A 15,890-nucleotide genomic window follows, 5' to 3' on the forward strand; every position below is an offset into this window, starting at 1 on the left:
CCATGAATCTTCCCTTCAGGAAAATCGGGGGTGTGTGCAAAATGACCCCCTTACCAAGAACTATGGAGGCAACACGGGGCTTGGCAAGGGGGTCATTTTTGCCCACCCCCATCCCCAATTTCTCACTTTTGGTTTTTGTTCTTATAATCCCATTAGAGCAAATGGGATTTTGAGAAAAACAACAAAACAAAAAACATTAGGAAATCAGGGGTGTCCCCCCCAAAAATGACTCCCTTGCTAGACACTGTGTTGCCCCTACAGTGCTTAGCAATACGAAAATACACAGTCCCTCAGGAAGCATATTCAACTTTTGAAAATAAACAATATCAAATAATTTACAACAACCATAATGATTTATAACATGCAGGTACCATCCGGCCATGTTCTGCCACATTAGTGTATTCGATAAACAGTAACCAAACAGCCGCAAAGGGTCATACTTTCACTGACCTCTCATGACCTGTAATTTTTTATATGTCAATTTCTCCATTATTGCTGTCTTCCACACCGATTTATACCACTCATTCAACTCTGTATATTATTAAAATGCCTGGGAAAATAAGAAGGTTTCCACCTGGGTCCCAAAGCTTCATAAAGCTTTAAAGCACAATCCTTTGCGTGTTTAGATAGAACAAAAGGCTTGCACCTCCTAGCATGGCTGGCTGGAAAATGTTGAGAGTTGTGGAACGGTTCTTCCGTCTACACGTGCATAAGGTTGTGCCCTTAGAGTTTTAATACATTTTAAAAGATACTAGACTTAACTAACCATTTTTACGAAATTATAGAAAATTGAAAAAGTGGCGGAGTTATTGCTACAATCTTTTCTAGAGTTCAAAATGGAACAGAAGTGTTAAAATCAAGCTGCAGATTTTGATGGTGCTATCATGCTCATAGTATCCAGTGTGCTAATGCTCGTAGTTATTTACAAACTCAATTGTAGTTTTGAGGTTTCAAATAAAGACCCACCCATGCTAAGCTGGCACACTGAGTTCTGGAAAGTTTCATGACCAAAGGGTTCTCACCAGCTTTTGGGGTGGGGGGAGGTGGGTTAACTCCTTTGACGCGTAGGCACCAGGATTTCCAGAAAATACGGTGAATTTAAATATTGCCTAGTTCCACAAAACCGTATTTTACAGCTCCCACTTCCCCTGACAGAAGGAAGCTCCAGGGTCAGCTGCTACAAAGTTTGCTTACTGGCAAAGTGCAAGGGGTTTACATTTACTGGCAAAGTGCAGGGCAATAATTATTTAAAATTGTTATATCTTTTGTAACGTCTGTTTGTTTACAGATGTACAATTGGAGCATGAAGAAGCAGTCTGGTCTGGTAGCCACTCCAAAGAATGGTAGTCTTTAAAACATGGTCACTTTGCCTGGAAAGCAAACAGCATGAAGCCTTTGCAGATCTTCCAGTCTTCCTCTTGCAAGCCAGGTCCAAAGCTCACACTTTTGTCCTTTGCTGGCTATCTTCCAACTGCTCAGACTTTTACTCCTCATTACCTGCTATTATTTGCATTTATATACCACCCCATAGCCAAAGCTCTCTGGGCGGTTTACAAAAGTTAAAAACAGTGAACGTTAAAAAGAAATATACTAAATTTAAAACCATAAAAGCATGAAATACATACAAAAACAGACAATATCCATTTAAAAACAACTATTCTGGGGTCAGTTTAAAAAACTCAGCATTTGCTGTTAAATGCCTGGGAGAAGAGAAAAGGAGGGCTCAGGCAGGAAGGCGGAGGTGGAGAACAACGACGGAAAGATGCAGCGAATGTATACCGAATGCCTGGAGCTGATGGCCCGCCACCTGAAGGTGGTGGAAATGGAGAGAGAGGAGTCCCGAGGGCAGTCTCCAGCGGGAGCGGCCGGGCAGCGGTTTGACCGGCGGACATTCCCGGTGTACCATGAGGGTGACGATGTCGGGGCTTTTCTGGCACTCTTCGAGGATACTTGTGACGAGTTGGGGGTTCCAGCAGCCCAGAAGATGAGCCTGTTGCGCCCACAGGTCGCCGGGACATTGAGAGAGATGATAGCTACCATCCCTCGGGAGCTGCGACACGACTATGGGCATTTCAAGGCGGTGGCCAAGGAGCAGTACGCTCTTACGGCGGAACTTTGTCGCCAAAAGTTTCGGCAGCTCACCGGGAACCCGAAGGAAACCTTCGCGGCGTTCACCACTCGAATGATGACAGCAATGGAGGCCTGGCTGGAGGCGGAGGGGGTCCGGGACCTCAAGGCGGCTAAAGATCTGATGGCCAAAGAGCAGCTCTACCAGCAGTTCCCTGAGAAGTATGATGCCTGGGTGGGGGGAAAGAACCCCAAAACCCCAAAATGGCGGATCGCCTGCAGGTGTTCGAGAGGAAAGGAGCTGGGGGAACCCCCCGGGTGGTGGAGAAAGTCCCAGAGCGGCGGTCCAGTGGAACACCGGTGGAGAAGAAGGCGGCCTGGCCTGGAAAGGAGCGCAGTGGAAAAGGGAGCACCCCCCAGGCAGCGGCGGTGGCCGGATCCCAAACGAGTGGGGGATGCTTTTACTGCAAGGAGCCCGGGCACTTGAAGAGGGAATGTCCCAAGTTGGTGGCAAAGCAGGCGGGGGCGGCCGGCGGTCCGGCTCCTCGACCGGTGGTACGAGCGGCGGTGGCTCCACCGGCACCGGCCTCCCTGTTGACGAATTGGAGCGACGACAGCGAGGGAGAAGTGGCTGACCTGAAGTGGGAGTACATGAGCACCGACCCCGTCGGGGTGGTGAAGGCGGCGGCAGGCCCGGAGCAGTCAGGTTCCTCGTCGGCCATCGCTATGCGGTTGGTGACCCCGGCGCAGCTCCAGTGGAGTCGGAAGAAATTTTGTGAGTGTGTGGTGGTCGATGGGAGACAGGTGTGGGCTCAAAGAGACACCGGCATGGATTTGAGCAGCGTACATGTGGCCCTGCTCAAGCCGGAACAAAAACTTTCGGGCCGAACTGTGACAGTAACTCCCTACGGGGCACCTCCCTTTGAGGCGCTGCTGGCCCGAGTAAAGATTGAGTACTGGGGGTGGAAGGGAGAGCTGGTTATACTTACGCATACGGAAGGGCCAGCTTTCCTCCTGGGAAATGACTTATGCTTTAAAGTTACACAATTGGCCGTGGTTACTCGGGGGGAAGCCACTAAATGGAGGGGGGACTCCGGGAGTGAACGGGGGGAAGTGCCTTTAAGTGTATCAACCGAAGCCAACGGGGAAGAGGGAGGCCCTGGTCCGGAAAGCCTGGACTCCCCAGAGTTTCGCCAAGAGCTCCAGCAGGACCCTACCCTACAAGGGTGTCGGGAGGCGGCGGGAAGCCCGGCTGAGGGGCGGGGGAAGATGGGGATGGCGGTGTTCATCTGGGAAAGGGGGTTGCTATACCGCTTGTTCTCGCCCAAAGGGGGAGGAGGGGTGGAGAGGAAACAACTGGTGGTGCCTCAGGGGTCGCGGGGAAGAGTGTTGGAAGCAGCCCATGAGTTATTATGGGGGGGGCACCTGGGAATCCACCGAACCCTGTAGCGGGTGAGTCGGGACTTTTACTGGCCAGGGATAGCCCAAGAGGTACGGAACTTTTGCTCCACGTGCGAAACCTGCCAACAAGTAGGGTTTCCCCGGGATCACCCCAAGGCATCGCTACGCCCTTCTCCCATTACAGAAGTGCCGTTCGAGAAGATGGGGGTGGATATATTGGGACCTTTCAGCCCGGCCACCCGGTCGGGGAAGAAATACATCTTAACCCTGGTTGATTATGCCACCCGCTTTGTGGAGGCGGTGCCTCTGACCACTATTTTCGCCCCGCAGCTAGTCAAAGCAATGATGACTATCTTCACCCGGTTAGGGGTCCTCAAGGTATTGGTACACGATTTGGGAGGGGGGTTTATGTCCCAGCTGTTGAAGGAGCTATGGAAGCTGGCCGGAGTGCAGCAATGCACTTCCGCGGCTTACCATCACGAAGGCAACGGGCTGGTAAAGCGTTTTAATCAAACCTTGGGGAGAATGCTGAAAGCTTACGCTGTTAAACATGCATCGGATTGGGACCAGGCTCTACCCTATCTTCTGTTTGCTGCTCGAGACGCTAAAAGTGACAGTTTGGGGTTTTCGGCAAATGAGCTGGTGTTCGGGCGGGAGCTGAGGGGCCCGCTGAAGCTGTTGAGGGAGGGGTGAGAAGGTCGGACCAGCCCCACTCCTGTTTCGGTGGTAGCCTACATGCAAAACTTGCAGAATTTGCTGCGGGAAGTGGGGGAGGCTGCCCAGGAGAATCTAGCCCAGGCCCAACAAACCCAGAAGGGGTGGTATGATAGGAAAGCACAGCAGTGGGTGTTCCAGGAAGGGGACAAAGTATTAGTCTTGAAGCCGCTGAAGCCAGAGAAGCTGGCGGTTCGGTGGGAAGGGCCACTGGTGGTAGAGAAAAAATTAAATGAGGTTAATTATTTGCTGAGGGACCCCGCTACCCAGCGCCGCTCGAAAGTATTCCACGTAAATATGATGAAGCCATTCCAAGAACGAGCCATGCGAGTGTGCCAGATAGAAAAAGGGGACCCGACGGATGGAGAAGCCGGGGTGGACGTCTTGGCTAGCTATCAGGGGAAGGAGGGGCTGGCGGACATCCAGATACCGGAGGAGTTGGGAGTCAGGCGGCAGGAACAGCTGAGGCAGTGCTTAAAGGAGTTTGGGGGATTATTTTCGGGGCTGCCGGGGCGAACGTCCCTGGTGACGCATTCCATCGACACAGGGAACCACCCACCGATCCAGTCCCCGCCACACTGGTTGAATGGCAGGCAGTTAGAGATAGGGAACAAGGAGATTGAGGAAATGCTGGCGATGGGGGTTATTAAGAAGAGCCACAGCCCCTGGTCCTCCCCCCTCGTGCTGGTGGCAAAGAAGGATGGCTCGATCCGTTTTTGCGTGGACCCTAAACTGTACAGCGTTTCCACGGTAGCGGCCTATCCAATGCCACGCACGGACGATTTGATAGAAACGTTAGGGAGGGCCAAGTACATCTCCACGCTGGATCTAACCAAGGGATATTGACAGGTGCCCTTGGATGAGGATGCCGCTTTGAAGTCCGCCTTTTCGACCCCTAGGGGGCACTATCAGTTTACAGTGTTGCCCTTCGGGCTCTCAAATGCCCCGGGGGGCTTTCAGAAACTTATGGACCGGGTTCTGGAGGGCCTGGGGGCGTTTTCATGCGTCTACTTAGATGAAGTGGCGGTGTTTAGTGACACCTGGGAGCAGCACTTAGAACATCTCACCCAGGTATTCGGCCGGCTGCAGGAGGCCAGTTTAACGGTGAAGGCCTCCAAATGCCAGTTCGGGAGGGGGGAAGTAACGTATTTAGGACACCGAGTGGGGCAGGGAGCCTTAAAACCTATGGAGGCCAAAGTGGAGGCAATCCAACAGTGGCCCGTCCTGCAAACCAAGAAGCAGGTCCTGTCCTTCCTGGGACTGGCAGGCTATTAACGCCGGTTCGTTCCTAGCTTCAGCCAGCTAGTGGCCCCCCTGACAGAACTGTGTAGAAAGAGACAGCCGGTGCGGGTACAGTGGACAGAGGCTTGCCAACGGGCGTTTGACGGGTTAAAAGAAAAACTAAAGTGTGCCCCAGTCCTCCGAGCACCCGACTTCGATCGCCCGTTCGTGGTTCAAACGGATGCTTCCGAGGCGAAGTTGGGGGCGGTGCTGCTGCAAGAAGGAGATGGGGGCAGCTGCAGCCTGTAGCATTTATCAGCAAGAAGTTGCTACCGAGAGAAAAGGCTTTGGCTACCATCAAAAAGGAGTGTCTGGCCATTGTATGGGCAGTGGGGAAATTACGTCCCTACCTGTGGGGCCGGCCGTTCCAAATACAAACCGACCACTCCCCGCTGTGCTGGCTAGCCCGAGTAAAAAACACCAACCAAAAATTATTACGGTGGAGCTTGGCCCTACAGGATTATGATTTTACCATCTCCCACATCAAGGGCAAGGAAAATGTTGCGGCGGATGGACTGTCCCGAAGTTTTGGCCAGGAGGGGGAAGTTGCGAGTCAGTGTGAAAAACCCCTGCCCCTGCGTGGGCACAAAAGAGAGAATAAAAAACAGGAGTCAATGTGTAAATTGGGAAGGGTTAAGGGGAGGTAGGATGGAATTTTTTAGAAATTCCATCTTAAGGGGGAAGGTGTAAGGGTTAAGCGGATCTTGGGACTAGCATGTTTTTTAATGCATGAATTTTATGGTTTTTATGGTTCTATAGGAGGGGAGATAAGATCCAGACCAGCTGCGTGAGGGGGAGAAGACGGAGCCATCCGATTGTAACTGTCTTGTGGCCTTGAGTGATTAGCCATCCTGGGCTGAAGTGTGAAGTAACTCCTTGCATCAAAGCTGAAGGGAGGGGGGAATGGAGTGAAAAGGATAGTGTAAAGAAACCCTGTGAAAAGAACAGGGAAGAGTCGGCTGAGTCTGGTCTGGGTGACGTATGATCTGTAGTTTTAGATTTTAGCTTGCTTACTCTGGGTTCTGGTACTTTATGCATGTAACTAAGTTTTATTCGGCTGAATCCCATGTATTTCCTACCCTTATCCTGAATAAATGGTCTTAAACCTCATTCTGTGTGAGCTTTGAGTGTCCAAACCAAGGGTCCGTGCTAAATCCAGTCTGAAGCCAGCGGTTTGCTGGGCGTTCTTCCTTTACATACCTCATTTGGAAGCTGCCGTTACGGCCCGTTTTGCACAACACAGACTTTTGCCCGGAACGGGTGTCTGAACGTGGTTTCGGGGCAACTTTTGGAGCTTTCTATATTTGTCCCACGTTGTCATGTGCATCTGGTGAGTTTGGTTGAGTTACCACATTGGGAAGTTGCTATTACGGCCCGTTTTGCGTGATACGGGCTTTTGCCCGGAACGAGTGTCGGAACGTGGTTTCAGGGCAACTTTTGGAGCTTTTTATATCTGTCCCACGTAGTCATGTGCGTCTGGTGAGTTTAGTTGACTTACCTCATTGGGAAGCTGCCGTTACGGCCCATTTTGCACAATACGGACTTTTGCCCGGAACGGGTACCGGAATGTGGTTTCGAGGCAACTTTTGGAGCTTTTTATATTTGTCCCACCTAGTCATGTGCATCTGTTGAGTTTGGTTGACTTATGTCATCGGGAAGTTGCCACTGCGGCCCAATTTGCGCAATACGCTCTTTTGCCTGGAACGGGTATCTGAATGTGGTTTGGGCAACTTTTGGCGCTTTCTATATTTGTCCCACGTTGTTATATGTGTTTGGTGAGTTTGGTTGACTTACTTCACTTGGAAGTTGCCGTTACGGCCCGTTTTGCGCAATACAGACTTTTGCCCGGAACAGGTATCGGAACGTGGTTTCGGGGCAACTTTTGGAGCTTTCTATATTTGTCCCACCTTGTCATATGTATCTGGTGAGTTTGGTTGAGTTACCACTTTGGGAAGCTGCTGTTATGGCCTATTTTGCGCAATAGGGATTTTTGCCCGGAACGGGTATTGGAACGTGGTTTCGGGGCAACTTTTGGAGCTTTCTACATCTGTCCCTCCTAGTTATGTGCGTCTAGTGAGTTTGATTGACTTAACTCATTGGGAAGCTGCTGTAATGGCTCGTTTTGCTCAATACGAGCTTTTGCCCGGAACGGGTACCGGAATGTGGTTTCGAGGCAACTTTTGGAGCTTTTTATATTTGTCCCACCTAGTCATGTGCATCTGTTGAGTTTGGTTGACTTATGTCATCGGGAAGTTGCCACTGCGGCCCAATTTGCGCAATACGCTCTTTTGCCTGGAACGGGTATCTGAATGTGGTTTGGGGGCAATTTTTGGAGCTTATTAAATCGGGCTCACCTAGCAATGTGTGTCTGGTGAGTTTGGTTAACATACCTCACTTGGAAGCTGCAGTCCCGGCCCGTTTTGTGCAATATGCACTATGCGCGGAACAGGTATCAGAACGCAGTTTCTTTGCACTTTTTGTGGCTTCTTGCATCCCTGCCATGGAGTTATGCATAACTGGTGAGTTTTGTTGATATCGCTCATTCAGAAGTGGCCGTTCCGGCCATCCCATTCTGTTCCGGATGTTGTTTTGGGAGTTCTGGGGTTAATAGTGATATAATATTGCAATGGTTTTAGTCCTAAATTATTGTTCCCAAGTGTTACTAACACATGCCACTGTTTTTGGTATGGTTTTTTAATATAATGGGGTCATTCCGGCCTGTTCTGTTCCGGCTTTTACACCGTCCCTGTCTTGGGTCCGTGCTAAATCTGGTGGTAACAGGTCACAGAAAGACTTGCTCAACTTTTACAATATTGTGAAAAAATTGTGTTAGTTTGAAAGGTTGTGGAGATGATATCTATATAAATAAAAATGTAAATGTTCGTTCGAAACAGACGTTATATCTCCGAAAGTTCTTCACCGATTGCTTTGAAATTTTGACACAACGTTGCATTCGAATATGCGAGCGTTGTTATGCAACTATGTTCTATATGGGGACAAAAGTTTGTCTTAAAATCGAAGAAACAGGCCTCCTCAAAACCAGTCCTGCTGATCATTGTGACATCGCCAACCAGTAGGCGAATCCACTGCCTCTGCCTCCTCTCACATTTGCATGTTCTCTCACAATTGGCTGAGTGAATATAGATGTCACACCTGTGACAGTTACATGTTCTGAAGAAAGGTAACTGCCAGGAGTTTCCACTAACCTCCTCACCGTAAAAACATCCTTTTTAAAAAACCAAACAATCTGCTTTACTTCATCCAAATAATGCCTCGCAGAAGATCACACTTAGGTCGTCGTACTCGCAGAGCGGAAGCACTGCGATGAGAAATTGCAAATCAGACTGAGGAAGAACGGGCATCAGCAAACGAGAAAAAAAGAAAAAGAATGCCTCAAATACATGCCAAGGAACCAGCCAAGCAACGTTCAGCCAGACTTGAGGATGCACGGTTGCAAGCACGGCAATCGCGTTCTACAGCTTCAGATCTGCTTTGTTCTCAACAGAATGAACGCGACAGGCTGAGAGTGGCTGAAAGACGTCAACGAGAAACAGCACATCAGCGTCAAACACGACTCCGTGGTAAACAATTACACGATTACAATCGCCTTGCATTCCGGTACAACCCAGCTGATGATTATAGTTTGAGGTGGCATGTTCTCATCGGCACTATGACTGAAGTGTGTCCTTATTGCAAGGCTCTTAAATTTAATGGAGAAACAAAAGGAATGTGTTGCGCTGCTGGAAAAATTAAACTGCCTCAACTTGGAGAACCACCAGAGCCATTACAAACTTTGCTTGCCGGATATACCGCAGAATCAAAGCATTTCCTATCTAACATCAGGAAATACAACTCATGCTTCCAAATGACGTCGTTCGGCGCAGAAATCATCACAGCTCCATTTATACCAACTTTCAAAGTCAAAGGACAAATTTATCATAAAGCCAGCTCCTTCCTTCCGTTTCAAGATAGTCAACATAAATTCCTACAAATGTATTTCATTGGTGATGGCAATGATGAATTGAATGCACGCTGCGAAATTTATACTGGCATAAAAAGGTCCATCGTTTCAAAACTGCAACAGCTACTTCACGAAAAAAACAATTTAGTACATTTGTTCAAAACAGCAATTGACATGATGCCATCTGATACACACAAGATTGTTATTCAGGCTGACAAAACGCCTGCTGGAGAACATGTGCAAAGATTCAATGCTCCAACTATAGACGAAGTGGCAATTGTTATAGTCGGAGATCAATCTTGACAGGACCTTTCAAAGGTGAAGATGTCCTCATTCCTCGCATTCCTATGATTCCAACGGATATGCCATTTCAATTTAAGAGATTGCAATTCCCAATTCGATTGCCGTTTGCAATCACCATCAACAAAGCTCAGGGCCAATCTTTAGAATTGTGCAGTTCAGATCTAGACACAGATTGCTTCTCACATGGACAATTATATGTTGCGTGTTCTAGAGTCGGCAAACCAGACAATCTCTATATCTACATAGACAATGGAACAACTAAAAATATTGTATATCCACAAGCATTGTGAAATTAAACATATTAGAAACATCCGCTTTGTCTTTTCTTTCTTTTGAATTTAACCAGACTGAGCCACAGCAATGCGTGGCAGGGTACAGCTAATATATATATATATATATATATATATATATATATATATATATATATATTATATGATCCTGGCCATGGCTGTGTACATAATGTCACTATTGTTATTCTAAGGTATTTCCCAATGATCAGCGATTGTGAGAGCTATAATCCAAAACATCTGGAGGGCACCAAGTCCCCTCCCCTTGAGTTTGTAGAAACTTAGTTCTACTTACAAGCTGCAAGAATAGAACTAAGCCAAAAAAGCTGAAAGTTCAAAAACTTGAGACCGTGTTTTGCATAAAGGTGGCACCACCTCAATTATCCTGCTCTGAGATTCTGGTTTACTCCACTGTATAATGGATCAGCTCTAGGAAATCATCTTCAGAGGGTTAACTACCAATGATCGGTTTCAGGACATTCCAGTGACCTGTGGTTTTGACGCACGTTGACAAAGATGGATGAAAGGTTTGGCTACTACCACAGGAAACTGAAAGGACAGTAGTTAAAGAGTAATAGCCTTAGTACTATTGACAGCTTCTTCGTCCATGAAAAAATGTGAATGACTGAGCACAGTTCACCTTGCTTCTACAGACATTGAAATATTAGGATTTTGTTTCCCTCAAGCAAGTGAAAATATCAGCAGGGTTGTCCTTTGCTGCTACTAGCTTTCATCTGTCTGCCCGTTAGCTATGAAATGTACAGTTGTGTCAAGGATACAGTTTGATGAAGAAATGACCAAATTGTTGTTATCAACATTTGAGCCTTTCGATGGGCAAAAAGGAATGCAGGCATTTGTAGCACTTAAAATGAAATCTTGCAAAATTTTGAAATTCCCTATTCAAGATTTTGATGTAGAAAATTGAACTCAAAATTCACCACTCAAATATTAGAACTGAAATTTGACATTAAAACTTTAAAACTCAACTGTTTTCACTGATTAGGAGTGCAATCCTAAGCACGTTTACCCAGAAAAACACACTCCTACAACTGCCAGCATTTCCCAGCCAGTATGGGAGTTGTAGTTTTTTTCTGTCTTAAACGTGCATAGGATTGCACCCTAAATGAATGAACTAAGCAGCTATTTAGTCTCTCAGCATCCGCTCAGGGACTGCTTCCATACTAAGGCCCTTTAGTGCAGCTGAGGTTTCATTTTCCTGTATTTGGCTGGAAGCAGAATTAACAGAGTGTTTCCCCATGGCACTTAATACAACGCTATATCCTTGGGAAACCACTAGTCTGAGGGGCATGAACTTTCTATAATGCTTACTGACAATAAGGCCTAATCTACACCAAGCAGGATATTGCACTATGAAAGCAGTATAAAAGCGATATAAAAGGCAGGAGCCACACCAAACAGGATATAGCACTATGAAAGCGGTATATGGTATGTGTCAATGGCCCCCAACAGTTGTCAGTTCACTTCAATGCCACTATAAAGCAGTCGTGTGGCTCCTGCCTTTTATATACCACTTTCATACTACTTTCATAGTGCAATATCTTGCTTGGTGTAGATTAGGTCTAAGTCCCCTTCAACAAAGGTCTCTTGCAGATTCAGTGCGAAGCTTCCTCCTTGCAGCGTTAGCCTCTAATTACTTCCGGTTCAGTGTGCCCCCACCATTACTGATGAAATACTGACTCATTACTCCAGAATTCTTTCCTTTCCCTTCTGGTGGGTTTCTCTTCTGGAGGGCCTCCTGGCCCTCGTCTTCACAATGTTGATAAGGCTGCGCGCAGTGCCACAAGGCATGCTGCTGCCACATTGACGCTCCTTCCAACCATCTACATCTGAAGGAGTGCAGTTGTGGGCTTTCTGGGCTCTGCCGCTGCCATCGCCACTGTGCCCACCCACCCGAGCACTCACATGGCCGGTCCAGGAGCGCCTGGGAGCATCCACACCCCCTCTTCTAAGAGTAGGGGTTTGGGGGTGTTTGTTTTTTTTTTAGCAAAAATGGGACTGTGTTGTTGTTTTAAGCTGTAAATGTGAAGGATCGCATTTACAGCTAGCTGGGGTGGGGGGAAACAAGGGGGAGTAGGAATGGGGTGCTCCCTCCCTGGTGGGATTTCCAACCCCCCTTTAAAAAAAAATCTTAACAAGTCACCGCAGAGGAGCAGAGCTTCGGGGCTTTGCCCCTAGATCGCTTTGGAGTGGCGGCTGCGTCATGTAGAACACCTGCCTCCACTCCAAAGCAATCCATGGGCAAAGCGCCCATGTAGACGCTCCTCTGGTTATTATTTCTTTTATTGTGAAATGACACTATTCTGCTATAAAAGAAAGAATATTAAACATGAAAATGAACCAGTAATTAAGGCTACCATCCCTTCCTTCAGGGAAGAGGAGCTCTGGAGGAGGGCCACGTCATCAAATCTAGAGGCCCCAGCTATACCCGCAGAAAGCTTTGCATAAATCTGCCACTGGGAGAAACATTACTAGAGTTGTGCGTGCATTCTGGGCATAGGATAGGGATGGGCTAGAGATGGCTTTGGATTGGCTGTATCCAAAGTTCCTCCATTACCCCAAGAGGCCCCAGGCTCAGGCCCCTCAACTACACCAACTCAGAGCTGGCATAGTTAAGCCCCACCATTTGCTTCAAAGGATAGGAATGTATACACACACACACACCCTTAGGATTGCTTTGCCCATGGCCAATATGAACATAATCAATCTTGCCCAAAACTACCTATTGATAATCATACCTGGGGTTTGAACCAGGTACTCCACAACCAAGCACATCATATTAGCCATTGCACCGTAATGACGTTAGTAGTAGAAACCCTAAATTATACCGTTCCTTATTCAATATTCCCACCACCCCATTTGTCTTTTATCTGCCCATATGGTTTTAGATGGCTCTTAACTAAATCCAGATTAAACAACCTGCTGTTATTGGAGGTTAGGGGACACTATAATGGCCAATGTAGTGTGAAAAGACATTGCCCATTTGGATGCTATAAGATAGAGGATTTGGTTCACTTGGGGAGGGGGATGTCCATTGTACCTAGATCTGCTGACTTAATACCTTGAACCCCTTACTGCTGGTATCAGAGATAACTCCTGTTTAAATAAAATCTTATTTTTATTGGCAAGGAGAGATTATTTTGTGTCTTGCCGCACTGCTGAAGTTGTCTCTAGAGAAAGCGGAAGTCTTTTATCTCGACAGCTGACAATATATCATTGAACTATTTTATCTATTTTAAAAGAAATTAAATATACAATCTGTTGTTAACAGTCTATTAAAGTATTATTTCTTTTCTTATTATTATATTAAGCCTGGTTTTGTTCTTGTATGTTGATCCTGTGTATCTCTCTTGCTTTGTGCTTGATATATTTTGTAAACTACCCAGAAAGCTTCGGCTATGAGGCGGTATATAAATTTAATAAATAAATATTTGCAGAAGTCTGATTGGCCACTGAGCAATAATCTATCTATCTATCTATCTATCTATCTATCTATCTATCTATCTATCTATCGTTTTATGTATGGTTGTAAGCCGCATTGGGAGGGCTTCTCCCCTGAAAGGCGGCTAAGAAATGGTTTAAATAAATTAATTAAATAAATATCTATTGCCTATCATGCTAGGCTGAATTATTAGCCACTGAATCACATTATAATTATTGCATTTTTAAATGTGAATTCTGATTCCCCCCCCCCCCCCTCTTCAGGCAAAAATGAAGAAAACCCCAAATAAAGAAAATGCTCTTTTGTTCTTTCTTTCTTTTTTAAGGAAGGGAGAGAACTAGAAGAAGACTGCGTTTTTCATAAATGGGTAGTCAAACACAGAATCAAAAGTACAACACCCAATCCAAATAAAAACAAATCCATTTTTTTTCTGCCAAGAAGGAGGGCATGCATTTTTTAGAGGAAAAAAACTGGCAACAATACGTTCCATGGAATCACTGAGAAATTAAACAAAAATCATGGTAAGACATAACAGGCATTTGATGGGCTTTTTAATCTTTAACCCTACACTGGTTTCTGTTGAGTGCCCTAACTAGATCACCCAAACAAGTGGTGCCCCTCCCCTTTGGAAGCCGTGCCAAGCTAACATTTAACTGTGATGTGCGTCAAGGGATGTTCCCACCCCTCAAGGCTCAACAGACAGTAAGCAGGTGACTCCGTGCTCCTTCAGTGAATGGGGGAATCAACTTCCTTTCTCTGTCCTTAAACCCTGGTCTTGTGAAGCCAGTGGAGATGGGTCAGAGAGCAGGGAATGCCCTTCAGATCCTTTAGGGAAATGGGTCATAAATCAGCAAGCAGTGGTGTTATTGTTTTACTAGACAAACGCACATAATGACGATAAAGAGGAGAGGGGCTGCGTGTTGCAGAGAGCCTTGGGCAGACCCAGAGCCAGGAATTTCGGGACGGGGCATGGCAGGGAGGGGTGCTGGTGCTGGAACTATGTTTGTGTGAATCACTGCAGGACGGCCAGAACTTACTCAAATTCAGGTTGCCTAATAAGTTTAAAGAAGGATGATGGGTGGACCTATTAAATTTGTATCAATGTACACATGAGTGAAAACAATAATTCTGAAGGGGGGGGGGTGGAGAGAAGGAAATGGTCTTTGTTCTGAGATGATGTATGTCTTATGGCAGGCAGGCAGAGAACAGCATTCCAGAGGGAATGCCTCTTTTTAGTGGCAATCCTATACACACTTACCCAGGAATCAGACTCATTGAATTAATAAGCCCTCATTCTGGGGAATGAATGGCTGTTGCTCAGTGGCAGAGCACATGCTTTGCATGCAAACATTGCCAGGTTTGATCTATAGCATCTCCAAGAAGGGCTGAGAAATCCTCTGCCTGAAAGCCTGCAGAGCCAGTGCCAGCACACGTAAATCAGGGCTTAACAACATGTGAACCCCTCCTCTGGTCCGGCCATTTTTGTGGGCCCCACTGTGTTTCCCTCCTGCTGCCAAAACAGCACTGCCAGCAAAAATGCAGCAAAGAAACAAGTCGCCTTGTAGCATGGGGTGAGCAACTTATGGCCCTCCAAGGGTTTTGGCCTACAACTCCCATGATCCCTCACCACTTGTGGTGCTGGCTAGGGCTGGTGGGTGCTGTAGGTGAAAACATCTGGAGGGCCACAAGTTGCACATCCCTGTGTGTAACATGACCAAGAAACGGAGCGCAGAATGGGGCTATGCAAAGGAACAGGCTTGATTGAATGGCTAGAATCAGCAGGGGCAAAGCTGAAGTTTACCACCACCACTCCCCACAACTAAATAGTGCCCTTGACAACATTTTACTTTCTTCTACATTACTTAATTCCTATGTGGAAAAGTAAAGTGTTGCAGTTGGGGACAACTCCATGACAATGCGGTAGCCCAATCTCACTGACAGGGATCTTGCAGGGGGTGTGACACACTCTGTGCAGAGAGCCCCTCAGGGGGTACATTTTACACACTGAGGCCTTAATTACACAAGGCTTTGATCGCACACTTTTGATTGGTCACTCACGGAAGTTTGTGGGTCCTTTATACAACATCGTCAACCTCCAGGGTGTCTCCCACCCTTTTTTACTTTTATCCCACTTTTAAAATGATTGAGCAAAATCCCATAAGAAGATGTCAAAGCGCAATTCTTTCCGATGAAATTCTGGAGTCGCATTATAACCACAGCAGTGTAAATCTAAACATAGAAAGGTATTCCATGAATGAAAGCACATATCTGCCCATGTAAAGAAGCTGATCTTATTTCTGCAAAGATTCCGGAAGCAGAAGCCCCAGTAAGGCAGCACACACACTGCCAGCCTTAATGATAGAAATTACATGAGTAATTTCTCATGGATAACAATGGATAACCTCATGTCTCCCTA

This window comes from Elgaria multicarinata, chromosome 3, assembly GCF_023053635.1.
Source record: "Elgaria multicarinata webbii isolate HBS135686 ecotype San Diego chromosome 3, rElgMul1.1.pri, whole genome shotgun sequence".
NCBI classification, from domain to species: domain Eukaryota; kingdom Metazoa; phylum Chordata; class Lepidosauria; order Squamata; family Anguidae; genus Elgaria; species Elgaria multicarinata.